Source organism: Brachycentrus maculatus, unplaced genomic scaffold (assembly GCF_059751285.1).
Source record: "Brachycentrus maculatus isolate JH-2025_06_01 unplaced genomic scaffold, ASM5975128v1 h1tg000090l, whole genome shotgun sequence".
Classification (NCBI taxonomy): domain Eukaryota; kingdom Metazoa; phylum Arthropoda; class Insecta; order Trichoptera; family Brachycentridae; genus Brachycentrus; species Brachycentrus maculatus.
The window spans coordinates 1308521-1325958 of record NW_028280844.1 but is presented as its reverse complement, the minus strand read 5'-3'; the positions used below and the strand labels follow the sequence as shown (position 1 = coordinate 1325958).

General features: G+C 29.6%; 1 protein-coding gene across 2 annotated transcripts in view; it reads right to left on the bottom strand.

The window, feature by feature from the left end:
- Nucleotides 1-6601, bottom strand: part of LOC148310645 (neurotrimin-like) — a 137566-nt gene extending 130965 nt beyond the window's left edge. For both annotated transcript variants that reach the window (XM_088258123.1, XM_088258124.1), the window contains exon 1: nucleotides 6156-6601. The gene's annotated coding sequence lies outside the window, so the exon portion shown is untranslated. The remainder of the gene's footprint in view (nucleotides 1-6155) is intronic.
- Nucleotides 6602-17438: the final 10837 nt, after the last annotated feature.

The window sequence follows — 17438 nt, the reverse complement described above, 5'->3', positions numbered from 1 at the left end:
TATTATACAAATATCAATTTTGAAAAAAAAGCGCAGAACTCCAAGCATCGTTTTGCAAATAAAATATATTGATTTGAAAGATGCTGTTTAAACGCTTTAACTTATTTGTTCAAAATTCAATAACGCATTTTTCAGTGACATTGCAATATTCAAAAGATATAATGAGTAAGATAATTAAGGATATTTCTCTATTTGTCAAAATAAAAACTCGGAAAAATGGTCGATGATAAAATATGTAATGATATTGTTATCAATGAAGTTCATTTTTTGTTGTTGTTATTTTTGGTGATATCTTAGATTTTATGAGAATATTATAATAACTTCATGGATAATTAGTTGAAGGTATAAAAAAGCTTTTCTTTAAATTATAAATCGTTTTAATATTATAACCATTGGCTTGCAATAAAATTATATATATTTTAATGTCCAACGAAGATTAATTTAAAATAGAAATTAGCCTACCATAAGGTGATTTTTACACAGTTTGGGAAAAAAAGGTGTGTATCACATGAACGTGAAAATTACATTAATTCCAACCCTACAGTGGTGGATTTAATCCTTAGATAGAAACTTCGGAAAATAAGAATGAAAACTTTAATTTTAAAAACTTCGTTAATTTAAAGAAAAGCGAGCTAACGAGCTAGCCGATATCAGGACCGTCTCGTGAGACAAGTGTCAAGTGTTAACCCGCTTAGAAATTAGTCTCTAGAGAGAGAACTCGGCTCACTGTCTCGTATTTAACGAAAATAATAGCTAGTGATTGTTATCGCGAGGCGAAAAGGGCTATATGATAAAAAGGAGAAATATTATTTACATTATAGTTTGAAATGAAAAAAAAAATGAAAATTTTCTTTCGATTTATTGAAAGACATTTAAGGTAACATTTTTGTAACTAATTTATATCCAAGACAAGTTTAAGAAATATATTTTTTTAAATCAGATAGTTGAGTTAAAAGCACTACGTAACTCAGTTTGATATTTTTTTACAAAAAAAAAACCTATGTGAAATTTTTTGATAAAAAATGTAACTCACGATGAAGTGCTAAATAAGAAAAAAATGACAAACAAAAAACTTTACATTTAAAATAAACATTGATCTTGAAAGTATTTTCATTTTTAATTTTTCTGACACAAAAGGTATTTCAATATTAAATTTGATTCCCAGTGGAGTAGTAATCAATGCGATAGATTTTTTTTACCTGAAGCAGCACAGGACTGATCACCTTGTCTTCACGAGTTTATTAACTTCATCGATTTGATGAAGTACCATATGCATCAGTGTAAAAGATCATCGGTGTAGAAAAGGGTTAGAAAAATTATACTTGTAAATAAAATAATACGTAATGAATAAAAAATATAAAAAAAATACTCAAAAAATAAAAGATAAATGTAATTTTTTTAACCTTTACCCATTCGGCTGTCCAAATTTAAAACACAGTAAGGGACATTTTTTTGTAGTAGTTTTTTTTGCATTTATGGACTAAGTAGAGTCTACTTAGTCCATAAATGCAAAAAAAAACCTACTACAAAAAAATGTCCTTTACTGTGTATTAAATTTGGACAGCCGCATTGTTTCAAAGGTAACTAACTGCATTGTATACTCGTATATGTTATGTTAGTCATACATATTTATCATTGTATTATATGATTTTATATATTTTTCCCTCAGTCTCTTGCACTAAGTCACTCTTATTCTTTCAATTTTTACTTTTATAACGTAAACGGTATGACATGCGCATTTAAGACTCTGGTACTAAAGGGGAAGCCTTTATAAAATTACTACGCCATAAAAAATAAACAACCTTTAACTATTTTATGTCGGTTATTGAACCTTTAATCTTAATTCTCAATCTTAAATTAATCTCTAACGCGAGATCTACGTAACTACCTCTAATACTTACCGATCAAAGTTAGAAAATATTTCAAAATAAATTAAGTTTCAGTTTTTATCAAAAGCTACATAGTCAAATGTTCATTATAATGTTAATAATAAATATTGATTTGTACTATTGCACAAGTGGAAAAGAATAACATTCTCGCTACTTAGTAAATTATTATGTTATAATATACTTAGTATTGGTCAGTTTATATGTGAGGGAGTATCGAGATTTTATAATATACGATTTTAACAGTACATATATATATATATTTATATATATATATATATATATATATATATATATATATATATATATATATATATATATATATATATATATATATATATATATATATATATATATATATATATATATATATATATATATATATATATATATATATATATATATATATATATATATGTATATATATATAAATATATATATATATATATATATATATATATATATATATATATATATATATATATATATATATATATATATATATATATATATATTTATATATATATATATATATATATATATATATATATATATATATATATATATATATATATATATATATATATTTAAATTAATGTTTTACTAAGTAAATACTACTATTTCTTAAAATCTACTGTGACACGTGTTTCGATGGATTCCGCATCATTTTCAAACACCGTACGGTGTTAAAACATCAATTAAAAATGGATAGATTTTACCACAAAGTGACTGCCGAATCAATTAATGAAATCATATGAATATAGTTACAATTGAGTCCCACTTGGAGATGCCAACAAAAAAAATGAATTAATTAATTAATACAAATTTGCTACGCTCCTTTAACAGTATAGATCACTGCTTTAAATTTACGTTTTAATTACTGGTACATTCATTTTAAGTATATTTAAAAGATAAGTAAGCCTTTGACAAAATACAGCTCAGAAATATACAACTAATTCATATATTACATTAAAGCCTTTTCAACCGCAATGGATATATTGAAAATACAATCACCTAACGAATGTGCCAAAATAAACATATTGAATTGTGACGTTTTTGTAGTAGGATCGATTTTTTTAAAATAAGCTGTACCCTGCCATGAGTCGGTGTAGCTCAGTCTGGTTAAATGGAAAAGCGATAAAATAGAAAACACATATTTCTAATTTGTTTGATTTAAAAATTTACGAACAACACTGCAATCGAAAAATTGAAATTGATAAGTGGCACCATCTGTCAAGAAGCACGCTGTCCACCATTATTAATGTTTAGCGTTCCGTCAGTTTATGTTATGTTCAACAGATGGCGCTGCAGTTAATCATAATAATAATAATAATCTTGGATGATTTATATAGCGCCATTTTCGTAAAAAAAACTACCTCAAGGGCGCTTATGGTAAACAGGTATGGTATGATATGAAAATGATAATGAGAGAAAATTAAAAAATATTATTATTGAAAAACGTCGTCAATCGTCTGAGTCTGAAGGCAAGAAAGTGGAGCCGCCGTATTGTTGCGCTTTATTCTTGGTCTTCTTGGGTAAAGATTTTTTAAATGAAAATACAGGTATATCACAGGTGAATGAAAAGTCGAGATAAAATTTTAAAGCAATGAATAGCTTAAGATTTCATGTATTTTACAAACGAATATTTTTGATTTTATTAAGATTGACTGGTCTTGTACCAAACATATTTTTTTTCTTTCAGTACCTACCTGCATAAAACATAATTTGTCGGTTCTATTTTTCTTTTTATTGATGGATTAAAAAATTATGTACTTAAATTATTAACTTTTATTTTGGTGAACTAAGCCTTGCATTATTTTCTTATTTCCCCATTTTAACATCATACATCATTTTGCAGCACATTCGTCTGAATGATCGCATTTTAACACCATTCATCATTCTTTCACCAACTCCATTTACATCCATGTTTATTTAATTAACGCTAAAACAGTGTCTATAGGAAAAATCGAAAACATACATTATGTTCTCTATTTTAATAACCTTATTTTTTTCTTTTGTGCTTTATGTTTTGTTACACCCAGTAAACAAAGTCCTTAAATTATACGTGAGTGATTTTTTGCGTGTCACATACTATAGAACTTGATTATTGATAAATTTAGGTATGGAACGAGCTGGGGGTGAAATTAGGGAGAAATGTCGTGTTTGTTATCTTGGCTGTAAAAATATATGGCGTGGTTCTAGCCAACTGATTATAAAAAAAAATAGAAAAACTGCCCGTATAAAAATTAAATAGGGAAAATTTTCATATACGTTAGTAAAGAATCGATGTATGTAAGTGGTTTGAAATCTATACTGGAGCAAAATCTAGTATTTGTGAACGAAAATTTGGATTCACTTAAAATATATTGAAAGTAGAAAAATAAGTCTTGCTTATTAACTAACAAAGTTACTATCATGCCGCTTCTACTCAGGGGTAGGTAGAAAAATTAGAACGCCACACCAATTTGTCTTAGCAAAACAATTTTCGTACACATTCATGCATCTCCTCATACCTGGTGATTATTCAGACTCCTGATCTGATTACTGTCAAGTATTTTAAATACTGAATAATGCCGAGTATCTCTCGGTCTTCCTCTGCCTCTATTATCAACCACATATGCTTAGAAAAATTATTTTACTATTATTTCTTCACTCATTCGATTCACATGACCAAACTGTCTCATCACCTTTCTTAATTTTTTCGATAATGCTTATCTCAGCCTCAACATTCTTTTCATAACCATTCGAACATCTAAAAGCAAATTCGTCTGAAGAAATGCATTTCTTCTGTTTTCGGTCTACTTTCATCATTCTGTTGCCAACTCCATGCTTCACTCCCATACATAAGTGTTAAAACCAAGACTGGATTGTGCAAAGCTAGTTTAGCTTTTGCTGAAAAGATAACTTGCTCAAACTAAATTCAGCGCATTTTTCATTCTGTCTAAATCTTGCTTATTGAGAAGAAGTCCAGAATATTGTTTAAAAAATCATTGCATAAACGGATCTGCGATGCAAAGTGATGGGGCAAGTAAACAAGGCTGCAACAATCTCAGGATGCCTGAAAAATGCTATATGGAAAAATCCTGAGATGAACATAGGCAGCAAAATCAAGATTTACAAAACTTGTGTCCGACCCATCATGACGTTTAGAATCGAAAGTAGAACGGACACCATTGGCACAAAAAACGCGCTAAGAGTGTCGGAAATGAAGACTAAGAAGCATATCAGGCAATAGTCTCCAAGATAGAATAAGAAACGCAAGGATCAGGGAAATATGCGAGATCGAAGACGTCGTTAGGTGGGGAAGGCAACGAAGGACAATGGTATTCGCATGTGAGGAGAATAGAACCATCCAGACTCCCCCACATCACACTGTACGGCCAATCTCATGGTAGACGACTACCGTGCAGACCACCAAAGAGATGGGTCGATAGCTAGGAATCGACATCGCAGGAGGCTAAACCCACTTTAAAAAAAGGCCACAAGGCCCACAACAAGATGAAGAAGAAGAAGAAGGAGAAGTGCCTAAACCGCCTGTTATTTTCAATGCTACTGAAAATTAAACCCGGGATCTCGTGTATCAAATGTTCCTGCTACTACACTATGGAAGCAACAATTGAGTACCTATCTAAACCGAAACAACCATTTAAAATAATTTATTTTAAATGTCTTTCAATTATGTGACGGTATATTTTATTTCATTCAATTTATATGAATAAATTAAAAAATATATTTTAATGTACCGTAGGTACCTATACTGGTAGTATGTTGTAAAGTACCTGCGCAGAACTAAGTTAGTTTCAAACCTTGACGTGTGCTTCTGCGCATCTTTATTGATAGCACACATTCTCTCTTAAAATTCACGTACAACTTTTTAGATATTCTTTAATAAACACAATCCAATCATATAACTAACTAAAAAACTGACTAATTATCACAGCTTGCCCGAAAAGTAGGCAGAAATAAAACGTCACACCAATCCATCATTGCAGGCAATCATCGCCTCTTCTACATTCATGTAACTCCTCATCCAATTATATCTGTTGTGTTATTGTATTATCAGAAAAATATGTTTTTTTTTTACCATTTTATACTTATTTCATATATGTAGTTTATGTTTTTCTTATTGTATTTAAAAGATAACGTGTAAGAACTTACACATAAAAACAAAAATAAAACTTTTTTTATATATTTAAACATTAAAAAAAATTAATAGTTTTTACACAGATCAATTGCATTTTATTGTATAAACGGTAAAGTATGACTTACCTGAAAGAAAACAGTACTTAGAGGTGACGTATTCCAATTATGTAAAAAGCTTGAGTTGTTACATCCTTCTCAGTTGAATTTTTAAGCTGTGCGACCATACAATTCACCATCCGAGTTGAATTTTCGTGATCAAATAATCATGCCCGTAAAATACACTTTACATAATTAAATTACTTGTATTTTTTACTAGCCGGACTCAAATGTTCACTCTTGCAAGCTAATTTTCATTGGTTAACTTGGTTATACTCGAAGTTCATCCCTCACGTGGATTTACGGAAGTACTATACGTCGGCAATTATGGAATTACCTGAACAAATTGGATCCTTTTCTAGTGCCGCTCAAATTGAGGGGAATCACGCGTCAGCTATCGACGTATGTGTGACAAACGGTGATATGTCATTTCGTATTTTCGTGGCTGGTTTTCCAGTGCGACGCGGGGGGGCGCGGGAGGGGAGTTTTCAAACGGCGGAGCGTGCGCCACCCGCAACGGTCGGGGGGAAACTGACTGGCCGGGTTGTACCCGCAGCTCCATACCCTCCCCCTGAACCGCCCCCCACTCCCTTCCCTGACCTATCACCTACCCTCGACTGCTCTAAGGCATTTTCACCCTACCTTCACGTGTATTGACTGTAGGCCAAGAGAGACGTCAAAGACGGCAAAAAACTTTAATTCGTGAATTGGTCCGTTTCATATTACATCTTACCTCTGTTAATTTTGCAAAAATGAAATAAAGTAGTTTAAAACCACTTTTTTATTGGTACTTTTTTTCTCCAACCGGTTTCGATAAGAACCTCGTCATTATCAGGGTTTAAGATATACTTTTACAATTAAGAATACATTTTAAACCCTGATGATGACAAGGTTCTCGTCAAAACCGGTTGGAGAAAAAATGTACAAATAAAGAGTGATTTAAAACAAAGTTGTTTTATTTTATAAAGTTTAGAAAATGTACCACAAAGTATCTGGGAAAAACATTCAAGAAAAAAAAATTAAAACCATTATCGCGATAGTATCAGAAACTTTATATTTGCAATATTTTATCGTTAAAATACAGATCAAATGATATTGTTTTCTACTTCTTCTTCTTTGCTCCATTCCGATTTATCGTCTTTGCAGACTATATGGGTCAGTGCTCCTCGTCTTCAGGTTGTAAGTTCTTCTATTATGTACAACGTCACCTAGGCCATGCCTTCGAATCATGTTATGTTTATGTAGCATTCATGAATTTTTTGGTCTTCCTCTATATGTCTGTCGAGGAAGATCCAGTGACATTATTAAATTATAATATAAACATAAAACATAAAGATTTTCAGGAAGTTGTTATATGGTAATTTTGAGTTGTTTGAATGCCATATAAAATATATGCAAGTTGGAATATTTTTTCCACATTTTTTTTCGTAAGCCTTTTTTTCGTATTAAACTGACATTAAACGGGAATGTTTACACATATAATTGATATCTCAACAAAAAATAAGAAGTTATTTCAATAAGATTGCAATGACATATCTAATAAACAACCCATTTGTTATGTTAAATCCACGACTTGTATTTGTATTAATAAAATTAAAAATAAAATTACGATTGCTTATAATTTATAGTGTAAAAGAAGTTTCAAATAGAAAAATTGAAATGGAATTTGGTAGCAAATAGTTTTCCTTTTTAAATCCTGTTTTTTATGAAATCTTTATTACTTTTGACTTATAACAACATCATTAATTAGATCAGTAATACTTTTTTTATAAATATTTTATTATATTTTTTTGAAAACTGATTTTTATTAAATTAAGGTTATATGTGTGAACATTTCTTTTTTATTAAAGGATATTACAGTACACATTTTTTTGAATAAACGACACCTTTTTTGCTGTCTCGGGTTGATATTGTAAGCTGTAATTTTGTGGACTTTATTTTGCAATTAAAAGTTTGGACGGATGCCGAAATCTTTTTAATTCTTTATTGACAGTTTCTTTTCTTAACGTTGTCAGAGCCCTTGAGGTTAAGATTTAAGGTTTTCTTAAGTTACTTAAAAGCATTTTTGTTGGATATCAAACGATGTCATTGATTCTTACAAGCATTTTGAACAAAGATTTTTGTTTGTTAATGTTGTTTCTATTTTCTTGAATTTCTCATAAAATGACTGTGTTTTGGTCTGCTTTCTAGCAGTTGCGAGCTTTTTCCATTTCCATGTGTGTGTAAAACTGTATAATATTTTAAAAATGAGAATAATGCAATAAAATTAGTTAAAAGAGCATACAACGGAGTCTAACCCTAAGAAGTAAAGCATGGAGTAAAAAGAACGATAAACGTGGACTGAATACTGTTGAAATGCGATCTTTCAGCCGATAGTGCGGCAAAACCATGTTGAAATGTTGAAAACAGATGTTCGAATGGTGATATAAGGATAGAATGCTAGGCCGAACAGTGAATAAGGATTGTTATATAACTTAAAACAAAGAAAATTCATAACAAAAAATATTTGGTAGCTTTGAAAATATCGATTTTATGTAAAATATTTAACTGCGATTTTCAATTTTCAGTAGAAATTTTGTAATGAAATTATGTTAATATACCAGTTCGGCGTTCTTATTTAGGATTTCAGAAAAAAATCAAGTTACGGTATTAACGTTCCATAGAATTGTCTAGACTTAAATGTCAGCTATGTACAATCAGATTATATTAGAAATATTATGATTAAAGATTCCTTAGAATCAACCCGTAATTCCATCTGATTTCACTTGATCTGATTAATTTTTTTGTTAAACTTCGAGTAGTATTGTTGGTTCGTATTACTAGTTTAGTATTACTTGTTGTAAACTTTAATTTTAAATCTGTTCTTGGAATATTATTAGGCTGACTTGGCTTTTAAGGATTAATTGAGTGCACAATAATTAAGTTCACGACTCAAATCTTAAAGATTAATCTTATGTAATATGGTATTCGATTCACTGATTCCTTTTCAAACTTAATCTTATCTTATATTAAGCTAGCATTAATATAATGATGATGTGTATACGCAAGGAATGAGATTTGATGTAATTTTGAGATGGTTTGGGTATATAGGACGCAAAGAACCCGAACATGTAGTTAAGCAGGCAATATAAATAGATCTTCCTCGAAAAATATCTAGAGGAAGACCAAGGAATTCATGGGTGATGCGGAAAGATAACATGATTCAAGGTAAGGCCTAGGTGACGTTGTCTAGGATAGAAGGATCTATAACCTGAGGACGAGGAGAGCTGACCTCAGCAGTCTACAACGACAATAAGTTGGGATGTAGCCAGGAAGAAGAAGTGTGTACGCAAGGAACGAAAATGTAAACAAAGTAACGCAACAGATTTTCAAATATAAATTTTACTCATGAGTAGAACGACGTTGTGCAACGAATTTTCATTCAATAATTCGTTTTAATGATCTTTGATTTAGCTTGTATTTTGCGAAAAGTTCAGAACATTTATTATTATTAACGATATTTTTTGAAGAAAGTGATTTTATAATGCGATATACTATTGGTTATTAGTTCAATATAAATATTTGTAAATTTTTTGTTAAATAAACTAAAAAAATCCTTAAGAATTTAAGTGAATAATTATATTATCAATTTAACATCTTTTTTATATCTGAACTATAAATGAACTATAAACTAAGCATCAAATAAGAAAATATAAGCCAACTGCTTTAAATTGAAAGTATGAATTTTGAACTTTAAATTGGTCAAGTTTACATATTAAAGTATGGTATTTGCATTTAGTACATCATAAATATGGTATTAGTACAATAATCATAATTTTGAGTTTGTTCAATTGCTTTTACACAATTGTGGGTTTTCTCCACATGGGAGTTACTTTTTTATTTTTTTCACATGTCAGCATTGATGAAGAAGAATATGGAAGTCTGGGTACTTATAGGACATATGATCTATCATAGGCAGATTAAGTTAATGTTGCGCATGTCGCTCACTCCTTTCAACAACGTCATATATCAAAAATCGACAATTTTCAGTTATGCATGTTTTCGGAATGCCCAGGAAATGTACTGTATCCCAGCAAAAGCGGCATATTTTTAACTTAATTTTTAACTTAATGCCCTACAGGGCAGAAAGTGTTGTTTTTGCATTTTGAGGAAAAGGTATTGTTTAATTATTTTTTTGAAATAAAGTAAATATTTTTTAAATGGAGAAAAAACAGTCAGGTTTTAACTAAAATACATGTTGTACAGTAAAAAGTTCAGTAAGTGGCTTGATGTATATTTTTAATACGTTTCATTATGTTTTAAGACTTAAAAAACGATCTCCCGATAAATCAAGTTTTATGATATATGACGTTATTGAAAGGAGTAAGCGATGTGTAAAGTGATCATTTAATCAGCCTTTGACCCTGACTTCCATATTTTTCTTCATCTATATTAAGATGTCAAAAAAGGTACAGTTATCACTCAAAAAAATTGCGAATCACAGATGAAAGAAAGCACCTCCTTTTACTGAAAATAATACAACGACCCCTTTGCATTGTTCGCAAACAGTTTGTAAGGTAGCATAATGAAATAAGTGCAATATCATTGGACTCACAAAGGCCTACTCGAGGCGCCATTTTGTGTTTCAGTGAGATATGACACCAGCCCGGCAGTACTCGAACCAGAAACCTGAGCTCGAGTGTTCAAGCGATTCCTAAAAGGCACGTTCCCGGTCACTCGACACACTTTCACTACAATTACTGATAACAGAATGAAGCTCCATTTTGAATTTCAATTCCGAATCTTACAATGAAAAACCGCTATTTCATTCAATAGGTTTTTTTACACGCAAATGAATTTTCTGATCGTTTTTTTTTAAATATCAAAAAGTATTTTGATTGATATTTAGGAAAATAACTATTTACACACCACTTCTCTTTGGAAGTAGGCAGAAAGAATAGAACGCCTCATCATTATGTCTGTGATAACAATGTTCGCCTCTTCCATTCATGCGTCCCTCATACATACCTGCTAATTATTCCAACACCTGACCTCAACACTTTCAAGTATTTGAAATATTTTATCATGTCAAGTTTTTCTAGTTCTTCCTCTGCGTCTATGTCCACGTGCATTCACTTTTTAAATTTGTATTACCGTTCTTTCCTCACTTATTTGTTCCACGTGTTTAAACCAACTGAACACAGCTTTCTTAATTTTATCTCAATTTTGCACTCATTCCTTTATTCACTATTAAAATATCTACTTACATAGTTTTACCGTATATCCTTCTGAGAGATTGCATTTCAACCACGTTTAGTTTATTTAAATCCCCCTTTTACCAAATTTTTGCTTCATTTCCATATATTAGGGATGGTACAAGGACTTTATTGTGAACTGTATCGTTCAAAACTAACCTGTAAAATATCAACTATATACCTTTATAATTATGCAGAAAAAAAGTCCGCATCTGTGGTGTAATGATTAGTAGCTACCTTACTAGAGTTCTTGGGTTCGATTCCCAGGGAGGGGGGAGAAAATAAATATCAGTGATTTTACATTCCAATATTTATTTAATATAATATTAATATTAATATAAAATTTAATATTAATATAAGTAACGATCAAGATAGCACTGGGTTAAAACGATGCAGTGCTCTATGCACCATAAGGTGCCGATAAGGGTAAGAAGAAAACATTTTATCCAGCTGAAAGCCAAGAAAAACTTAAAAAATAAAGCGATGAGAATGGTGCTCAAGAAAAATAGATATACCATAATAATATAGAAATATACATGATGGTTTGGACATGTAGAACGAATGAGTGAGGAAAGAACGGTAAAACAAATTTATGAGGCGAATATTAGTGTCAGGTAAGCCAAATACTTGAAAGTGGTCAGGTTAGGAATCGTAACAATCGGTGGGTATGAGGAGATGCATGAACGTGGTAGAGGCGAAGAATGTTTGCAAGGACAGAGTGGTGTGGCGCTCTATTCTCTCTGCCTACCCCTGCGGTGAGAGGCGTGATGGTTAGTTTTTAGTTTTAGTTATATAGAAAAAAAGAGAGAATAACTAAACTGGTTATCTATAAAAAAGAGACTTAAATTGAATATGCTGATCTTTATATATAAATTTTAAAACAATAAATTAAACCATATTTTAAGGATAAAATAGTGTTGAAAAAATTTCATGAACATATTACTAGAAATAAGGATAGAATAGGACTGCCATTGTTGAAGAAAACCGAGTCACATTGTTCAATGTATAAGCATTTGAAAATGCCTGCTTAAGATGCCTAAATGTATAAAGAATGAAAATGGTCTGAAAGAATTTTAAAATAAATATTTTGCTTACTGTACTAAGATAAACATATATTTATGTATATAGTGTAATATAAGCTTATAAAGAAAATAAAATATCGACATTTACTTATTCTATACCAAACTAAAGTCGAAATTTTTACAGCGATAGTAAGCCGTTTTAAAAACAGTAAAACTATGTAAAAGAAATAGAACATTAAGTGAACAAAAGTGTTTCAACCCCACTTTATCTGGCCTCACACAGAAAAAGCTCAATATAAAATAATTTCCATATTTATTATTTAAATCAGAAAATTTTCATAACGCGCGAAAACTTCATACGGATTCTATGAAAAACCTCCGCCGCTCGCCTAAAGGCTCGACTGCTGGTTAACCCGGAGAGACTTATAACTTTTAATACATGTAAATTGTACCCCCATCTTGCGGTGTTGTTTAATTTTTAGTCTGATGCGTTGGGGTGGTTTGTGAAATTTAGAGAAAAATATAAATGATTGTTTCATTATTCGGATGGTATGCAAAATTCTTGAAATATGAACATTTTTATTCAGTGATTTGAATATTTTTACATTTATGTTATTTTTGTAATTATATTAACCATATTTTTTTTTAGTCACATAATTTTAAGCATGTCGATTTTTTTTAAATTCTGTTTTTGATCTACTTAGGAATTATTTAAATAAAAAATATTGATTTCTTAACAAAGGTGATGAAGAAAAAGAATTTTTGGTAAAAGTTTCTTCAGCTAATTAATTAAAAAGCGTATATTTTTTCCACAGATGACGCCATAGATGTAATATACAGAAGATCTTTTCAATTGAAGCAAAAATATTAGTTACGAGATTTGAGTAGTCCGGTTGTAAATTATGAGTAGAATGGTGAATGTAACACAGTGTATAAAATGATTACTGAAGCCAGACAATGACAGGTCAAAAGCCCTGTTAATGTTTAAACTTCCGTATTTTTCTTTACCTATGTTGAAATGTTAATAAAATTTCTTAATTCTTATTTATATTTATTTTATTGTCAATTCTTAACCATCGAGTTCTTAAAACCATTAATTTTTGAAATTATTCCTACACACATTATTATTTTACAAAAAGTATTTCTATAAAAATCAATGATCATTATTAAGTTTTTTTCAAAATAAATGGGCAGTCAACTTTTTATTGTTTCAAATCATTGGCCGCGAATGCACTTCTCTCTACCCTCTCGTTACAACGTTTTCTAAAAGAGCAGTTTAGCACTTTCTATATTTGCATTTAAAGTTTACTGTTTTAATAAAAGTTTTATAGAAGCTTCTTCGGTAAGCCACACACAAAGTGACTATCAATACTCTATTCATTACGATTGGCCACTGTGTGAAAAAAAACCGTCTGTATTTAAAGAAAGTCATGAATGCAAGCAAAATTAAAACATTTTAAAATATTAACTTTTTAAAAAAATATTAAGTACCCATTTCAAGTGATCTTGAAAATTTAAGTCCGTTCTAATATTTAAAAAAAAACTTCCACAAACGATGGAAATTTAAGTCAAGTTGGTGTTTTTATTGTTTGTCATATTAATTATTGAAGATAGTATAACATTAAAATAACATGAAGGGAAATCATAAAACAAACCAAGAAAAAAAAACAAGGAATTATGTGGTTGATGATAATATTTGTAGTATTCGAAATAAGTCTTCAAAAACTCATGAATTGTCTTAAAAAAATGCGTGAAATTTTTATCTTTCGATTTTTTATACTGTATAAGGTATATTTTAAATAAAAAAAAACAATCTTACTCAATTTATACAATAATGAATTAGTTTGTTTTTATGGCTTTTATTACTTTTTGATCAAAAAAATAAAAACAACAAATATAAAATAATAACATTTAGTACATTCATACTGGGAATATAAGTCATAAGTAAGGAAAATGGTAAATGTTAATACATATGTATATAAATAAATTTTACAACTTTTTAGTTTGGTTATTGTAAATAACAAAAAAACTGCCTCTTAAGATCACTAAACGATGTATTCGACCTTATATTTCCAAACAAGTTTATGTTTTATTTGTCATATTGCATAGTTCTTGAGAAAGGGGTTTATTTAGAGCTATCGTTTGGCTGGAACAGACGCTCAAAATGGCAAAGGCGTTCTATAAACAAAACTTTATATGAAAATTACACATGCAGAAAAAAGGTTATCTTTTGAATATAAATAAGGACATTTGCAGGAAAATGAAAAAGTTCCCGGAAACGCGGGAATATAAAACGTGTTGTAAAATAAACGCATTTCTATGCCAATGACAGATGGATAATTTTTTCGTTTGAATTTTTATATTACATCGTTACTTTTCCGTTTTACGTAAGTGTTAACGTATTTACGTAAGTAGTTAATTGAATATTTTTTAGTAGCATAAATGGGAATTATAAGGCCCTTTCAACTACTGGCCTACTGATTTTATATCATAAAAGACGTATATTGAAAAATCGAGTATTTTTCGAAATGAGAAAACCATCATTATTATGAACCACAGGAACCAAAATTTTGTCCATATATTTCTGCTAGTTGTGTTCATCAAACCACACTGATCTTCTGATATTTTTAAAAAATATTCAGACTACTTTTTTTTTATATTCACTGAATATTTTTTAACACCTTCATACTTATATTTTGACATAATTAATTAAATGAGAAGATGAAAATTGAGTTTGGAAATCAAGTACTATACGCCAAAATATAAACCATATATATAGGAGTCAATATCAAGAATAAATACTATTTGCCGATTATTGTTTATGATAATTATTTTAAAAATACATGGAAAAAACAGAATATTTGAAAAACATTTAGTTTTACTAATTTATCCACTTACTTATTTATGTGACAAACGCTTCGGTTTTTAATTGTCTCTAAACTTGATTCATATATAGAAAAAAAAAAAAAAAAAAAAAAAAAAAAAGTGGAAAAGCTAAAAATATTGGTTTTAATCTAATAATAAATTGATTCATATCTTTAATAGTTTATGAAATAAATCTATATTTGAGTAGCTAACTAGAAAAAAAAAAATTATGAAATCTTCCTGTAAATTCCGACTAGCAACATGTTTCACAAGATATAAATTATTGTGTCACTTTGTGTTGAAAAATTTATTCACGTTCCAGCTGAAATATAATAATTAATGAAGCTTTTTTCAAAGCTTTGTGACGGGTCGTAAGGATACAGCACAAAGGACTTTGGGCAGCAAACCTAATGTAAAGGTAATTAATTTCAGCTTTTATAACGTGTAATTTTACAAAGTAATTTTAACGCAATTTATAAATGAAAACTGTCAGATGCACCCGGACCCAAAGGGGATGTAAGATTGTTTCAGAAAATTGTAACAAATTCGTGGGCGGAATATAATGTCTCATCTGACTTCATGTCGTTGTTTTACATTTTCATTCGCAGGGGAGTAATCACACTGAGCTGTTTATTCTAAAAATAAAGCTTGTATTTTTTGTCGTATCCCTTATATTCAGGTAGGGAGGGTGGGGCGTGTTGTGACTAAATTACAAAAAAAATATTGATGAAAATCCTTTCATATGACTAACTAACTTTTTTTGCAAATATTCGAAGTGTTTTGCTGTCTTGTCCGTACAAGGTAACATATTTGATATTTTATTTTTGAAATATCATACCTTTAGCCTGAATTATTAGCGACAAACGAAACACTTGCGTCACACAAATTTACATGCGTGGCCATTTTAATTTAAAGTAGTTGTAAGGGGCGAGATGTCTCACATTGTTGGGGGGTAGTTGTGACAGTCACAACTAGACCCATTGAAATAATTGAAACATTTCTATTTTATTATTTCGAGAATTGTAGTTGGTTTACAAGCCACGCTGTATTTTTGGTCTACTATGTGGTGTTCGATAATTTTTTTTTTGTGGAATTAGCAATTTATTCACATATTTTATATTATATCTACATTTTGATTATTTCATCGGGCATGTGCCTCTTTGTCCATGTTGACTAACCGCTCCCGTGGAAAAGGTAGTGCAGTTTTTAGTATTTTTTTAGAAAAAAACCAAACTTCCTTCCAGGTGACAAAATGGTACGAAATTACATAAAAAAGATGAAGAGGGGAGAAATTCTTGTAAATGTTTATGAAAAAGTTGCTGCTGAGAACGAGGTTATAAACGTGTCGCTTCATAAAGCTGCAGTCTCTTTTGGTGCTAATTCTATGATATTTAAGCGACTTATAGATAGTAAAAAAGCTTATCCACATTTAAATAATAAAATATTTCAGATTTTTTTACATAAGTAAATACAGTTTTAGTTTATTTGAAGATCCCAAATCATATTTAACATGTATCGACAATCAATAGTTTAAATAATTTATTATCATTTTGCAAAACTTATTTTATAAATACTTAAATATATTGTTCGTGACAACCTGCCCCACCCTTGTCACAACTGACCCCCCGGATGAGGCGAGTTGTGACAGTTTCCATTATTTGTAAAACTTCATTTTATCGATTTGTTTTTTTAGGGACTAAATATATAATATCAAAATATTGTAGGTAAAGAATCATTTAATTTATTTGAATAATTAATACTATATATATATATATATATATATATATATATATATATATATATATATATATATATATATATATATATATATATATATATATATATATATATATATATATTTACAACATAAATATATTTATATATTTTTTAACTGATTCGTTATTAACTTGTGGAATCACATGTTGACATAAGTATATTGGCCAAATCCTAAATTAGAATTAAAGAACATCGCCGTGGACTGATAAGTAATTATTTATCAGAGTTCGCGAATCATATAATAGAAATAAAGCACTCATTTGACTCATATACACTCATTCACATACAAAGGTCAAGTCTTGAACATTGTTCAATGAACAATTAAGAAAATTTACAAAAACATAAAAATTTAAATCCTGATGAAACATAAAAATGTGCTTTTCCAAAAAAAATCATCATTACTATATATGTTTCCA